The 5,557-nt window shown below is 38.9% G+C and overlaps 1 pseudogene; it reads right to left on the reverse strand.

The window, feature by feature from the left end:
- Positions 1 to 4,374: 4,374 nt before the first annotated feature.
- On the reverse strand, positions 4,375 to 5,355 carry LOC102495721 (prostaglandin reductase 1 pseudogene; annotated as a pseudogene).
- Positions 5,356 to 5,557: the final 202 nt, after the last annotated feature.

The raw sequence follows: 5,557 nt of genomic DNA on the forward strand, positions 1-5,557 counted from the left end.
CGGTCTTCCGGGGAGCCCAAATGCCCTATAACAAAAAAAAAAAAAAAAAAAGATTCTCACAAACATTTCTATATAGAGTGTTACATAAATATTCCACCCAATTTTACAAAATATGTTTTATGGAGATGGTAGCAATGTTGAATGTAAGTCTCACTGAAAAACAAACTCAGCAAAGAGACGTGCACTTGCTCTAGTATTAAGGGAGGTTTCCAAAGGACGTTTCAACATCAGCCTATGTGACAGAAGTGAACTAAAGGAGATTCAAGTGTAAAGGAGAATAGTTAGGTCATAATTAACTTTTTCTGCTCAGGACAGTCCAGGTGGTAAAGTGAAAAAAATGTCGTACATGGTGACACTCAAGTGGTGATGGTTTTGCCAGGAAGTAATGAATCACTTGTAACTACTGAATATCCTAAGATTACTCACTCTAAATATTCAGGTTTCTAGACTGCATGTGTTTAATTGTGCTTATATCTGAGACCTTACTAAAATGAGTGGATAGGGATTTTTTAAAAAAATCATATAAACTTACTCTAGGGACCAGAAGATGGTGTAGTGAAGGTACTGGACTCCCACATGGTTGACCATGGTTTGAGGACCAGATCCAGCAGCTTGAAAAGCTCACAGCAGGTGCATATGCATGCATGTCCAAAATCCCAAGGACAGAATGGAGAAGGGATTGTGGCATGGCTACCCACTCTGGGGGGTGATTTCTTACTTTCCCTAGTGAGGTCACACATCCTATAGTAAAAACCTCAAAAAATAAATTTATAAACGTATACACACAAATATATACACACACATATGTGTATGTGTACATAATATACACATACTCGCACATATATAAACATATAGATAAAATCTATTGAGCTTTCTTATTCATTGTGTCATCTCTTTCATTCTCCTTCTAGAGTGAGTTTATCTATATGTTTATGTGAACATTGGACCTTAACCAAAGAACATCATCATGAAGTTTTGGGACATCTGGGATAAAGAGAATAGCGTGAAGGATTTTAGAGGGAGTGGACAAACAGGTCACTTGCAAAGGAATGAGAGAGCTGGTATCTTCACAACTCTACTTCGTGCTAGAAGAAAATGGAGCCAGGCCTTACAAATCCTGATGGAAAGTAGTTTTTAACCTTGAATACTATACTGGCCAAATGTTAAAAGACAGTAATATAAAGACATTTCAGACCTGAAAAGAAATGATAGAAATTGTACCTTTTCCCAGTGCGTTGTTAGGGAGCACGACTGCAGCTCCCCCAAACTGAGAGAGTAAAACTAGGAGAGACATGGGATCCAGGAAATAGAGACTTAACATTAGGAAAATGGTGAAAAGAACTCTTGGGATGTTCATTGAGAGCAAAACTAGACATGAACTGATACAGATTAGAGCAAGAGAGAGAAAGAAAGCTCCAGGAAAAAATAAAAGGGTACGGGAGGCATCTTCTATAATAAAATGTTTTTTAATGACCTCAGACACCTGGTAGTTATGATTTTGAGCAACTCCCTGCTCCCGAACTGGACCTAGCAATTTGCTTCTAATAAGTAGGATATGGTAAAAGTGATGGTATGTTAATTCCGTGATGAGAGTTTAAGAGGACCCTAGCTTCCATCTTCCTCTCCCTCTTTTCCACTCTCACTTGCTCTGATGAAAGGCAGTGGCCTTTTGTGAGCTGCCCAGTGGAGACGGCCATATGGCAAGAAGCTGAAGGAGAGCCCTGGCCAAAGCCTAAGAGAGGCTCAATCCTGCTATCAACCACTCAAGTAACCTTGGAAGAAATCTCTCCTAATTGAATCTTGGCACAAATACAGCTGTGGCTGATACCTCAACTGTAACCTTGTGAAAGATCCTGAGTTGGTGGACCAGCTAATGTGATTTATTTCCCACAGAAACAGTGGGATAATACGTGCTTTTTGTTTTAAGCTGTGACATTTTGGGGTACTTTATTATACAGCCATAGATAACTAACACAAAGGAGCTAAAACCTGAGTGAAAACCTCATATGGTGAAGAATTTAGGGGAAAAGGTCAAGGATAAGGAGGTAGCAAACCTTACACATATAAATAAGGAGCAGGCAGATGCTTACAGAAATCTTCAAAGTTGCACCGGAAAGAAAATACACTCATAGTTCACAACTTGGCTCAACAGTGAGGCAAGTGTTAACATAACCATACTGGCGTAAATATTGAATAGATAACTCAAAAGAGGAGTGACGTAAGGTAGAGTGAAAAAGCTAAGTTTTCATTTACATAATATAAAATCACTGAATAATTTCTAACACTGCAAATAAAAAAAAAAGCAATTGAAATGCATTATGTAGAAGTATGGAGGTAACTATCAACGGAAACAGAAAAACTGAACATAGTTGCCCTGGTGGAGCAGAGCTAGGGCAGTATTTAGCAAAGAGATAGGAAAGAGTCTATTTTTTTATTATTATAAATTTTTGATACTATTTGAATATTTAACTTCGCATATATTACTTTAATGTCAAGTTGGCCATCTACACTGATATGGTAAGACAAAGAAATGTTAGAGTAAATATAAATTTAAATATTGAATACATAAGCAAAATGTAAATCAAGAAAACTAACATTTCTAGACGCTCGGATGAAGAGAACTCACCGCATGTGAGGCCATATGGGTTGTGGAAGTACTTGAAAAAAATGTATGCCTTTAACCTATTTTTTGTTTTGTTTTAGTTTGTGCTATAGGGTGTGGGCACTCACTAACAAGAGAGGGTGAGAGAGGGAAAGTAAGAAATCACCCACAAGGGGAGATGGCTACACCACAATCCCCTCTCCTATCAAGATTTTGGGTACACACATGCACCTGACATGTTTCTCAATCCACTGGGTCAGGATTTGAACTCTGCTGTCGGCCATGCTCCCGTATGTTCCAGTTGCCTTAACCACCACACCAAGACCTGGGTTTTCAATCCATCTGGAGACAGGTGCTAAGGAGAGCTGGAACAAGTTTCTGTGCCAACAGTGTAAAGGTGGCTTTAATCAGAAAACTGTTAGCCTCAGGATGCACTGATGGCTGCCTGATCTAGGCATAGATAGAAAAGAACTTTGAAAAATCAGTACCTCTAATGTATGTGAGGGGCCAAATTTTCTTCTAAAAATATTTATTTAATTTTATTTCTTATTATTTAATTTGACCAGAGAAACAAGGGAAAGTGATAAAGCAAGCCACCAGGTCCAGGACTTGAACCATGGTCAGCCATGTGGGAGACCAGTGGAAGTCTAGTGCCCCAACCACTACACCACCTGCCAGCCCAGAGGGGCCAAATTTTCTTAGAAGTCATGCTATATGTAAATTAGAGTCTAGAAACTAACATAAAAGTTGTCTGGAATACTGAATGCTTTAGAGTTGTTGTTGGCAAATGTATAAGTGCATCATGAAGACATATTAACAAAACAGCACGTGTAGGACCCCACAAAAGATAATGTCTAATGAAAATAGGCTAATTGACAAAGTGATAAAGGAATAAATTCAACACTATGAGAGATGGCCCACAGATACATCAAAAGAGAGATAGAAAACATACCAAACAACTAATAGAAACCAGAGGACTATAAAAGTGACTTAAACCATAGCTTAAAGGATCAAAGAAATGATGAGAGGAATAGAAAATTTAAGGCAAGATTAGGATAACGTAAGAAAGGTCAATATATATTACAGAAATAAAATACAAATTCCAGCACTGAAAATAAGTTATTGAAATATACTCTCAATGGTGGGTGGAACAGATTAGACATGGCTGAAATAGAAATGTGAGAACTGGAAAGAAAACCAGAGGAAATAAGCAAAAGTATTATACAAAGAGACAGATGTGAAATACCTAAGTAATGAGAAATCTTGGAATAAAAACCTCCAATGCATGACTAACAGAAGTTTAGAAAAAGAAAACAAAAGAGAAATGTGGTAAATATATACACAATGGAATACTTTTTAAAAAATAATTATTTTAACTTTATTTATTTAATTATTTTGATTTCACCAGAGAGGGAGAGTGAGAGAGAGAGAGGGAAAGTGAGAAAGCTGCCAAGTCTGGTACTTGAACTGCGGTCGGCCATGTGGGAGTTCAGCGCCCTTAACCATCACGCCACTTACCGGCCCCCAACAATGGAATATTGTTCTTCCAAGAAAAAGAAAACTATCCTGTCATTTGGGGCCACTTGGATAAATCTTGAGGCGATACTCAGAAGTTAACCTTATATACCATTTCCCAATTATAGATAGAAGACAGATGTTATATACCATATCCATTTTTTAAGATAATTAGGCAGTATACATTTTTATTAAAAGGTGAAAACAAATCAGGTAACCATCCAAATGATCTCCAGATTCCATGCATCATTTTTTGTTCATGCTTCCACTATTGTTTTCCCCAAATTATCTCCTTTCAGCATTCCCATAAGTGCAGCTGGCATGTTTTCAAATCCTTCAATGACATATTCTTGGTACTGGATTTTACTCTCCAAGACCCATTTCAGCAAGTTCTTCAGAGCTTCTTGGCATACCTCTCCTTGCCAACGGGAGACGATGAACCCTTCCATGAAGAGTTGCTGATAGATGATAATCTCTGGGGGTGGGCCTGGGGAAGGAGTACAGGTCCTGTTATAGGTAGAGGCAGCCCACATATAGCAATAATTCTTCCAAATGTATTCATCTGAGGAATAACAACATTTGAAAACTCTACCTACATTATCAAATCAACAATCATAACCATCAGGAGAAGGTTTTTTTAAAGTTTTCTCTAAAGACTCTACTGTTTTGTAGTCAAAGGCAACATCAAATCCAAGCTTCTCAAGGTAGGAAACCTCTTCATCAGATCCTGCTGCTCCAACAACTTTGCAGCCCTTGAACTTGGCTATCTGCCCCACAACAGAGCCCACTGCTCCTGCTGCTGCATTGACAATCGCCGTTTCTCCACCCTTCACACCACAGATGTCAAATAGGCCAATGTAGTCAGTTAGGCCAGTCATGCCGACTGTCCCTAGAGCCAAAGACAGTGATAACGTATCTGGCCACTCTGTAGATAGCTTTTCCAGGTCTTTCCCATCAGAAATGGAATGTGTTGTCCATCCTGAAGAAGCCAGGACAGTTCCTGTTGGCCAGGCTGAGTTTTTACTTTTTACAACTCTGGCCACTTGTCCCATCATTGTATCACCCTCCTTCAATCTTTTGCCTGCCACTCTCATGTAAGGATCCACAGCAAGGAACAAAGCTTCAAGCAGGACTTCTCCATTTTTTAAGGGTGGGAGCTCAGTTGTCTTCAACTCAAAGTTGCTAGTAGGACTCCCTCCGAAGTATTTCTTCAGGGCCCAGCTCTTAGCTTTCACCATCTTGAAGCTCAACAAGAGTGTGCAGGTTGCATGGTCTGGAGAGGGTGGCTGTGATTGCCTATATTTCATATTAAAAGCTACCCATTTTCAACATCATATCTAAAACCTGATATTACCTTTGCTTTCCCATACTAGTTTTCTTCCACTCGCGACCTCTGTTTTGTGTAAATCCAGGTCTTAAAAGTATCTCAAATACAATGTT

Source organism: Tupaia chinensis, unplaced genomic scaffold, assembly GCF_000334495.1.
Source record: "Tupaia chinensis unplaced genomic scaffold, TupChi_1.0 Scaffold000355_1, whole genome shotgun sequence".
Classification (NCBI taxonomy): Eukaryota; Metazoa; Chordata; class Mammalia; order Scandentia; family Tupaiidae; genus Tupaia; species Tupaia belangeri.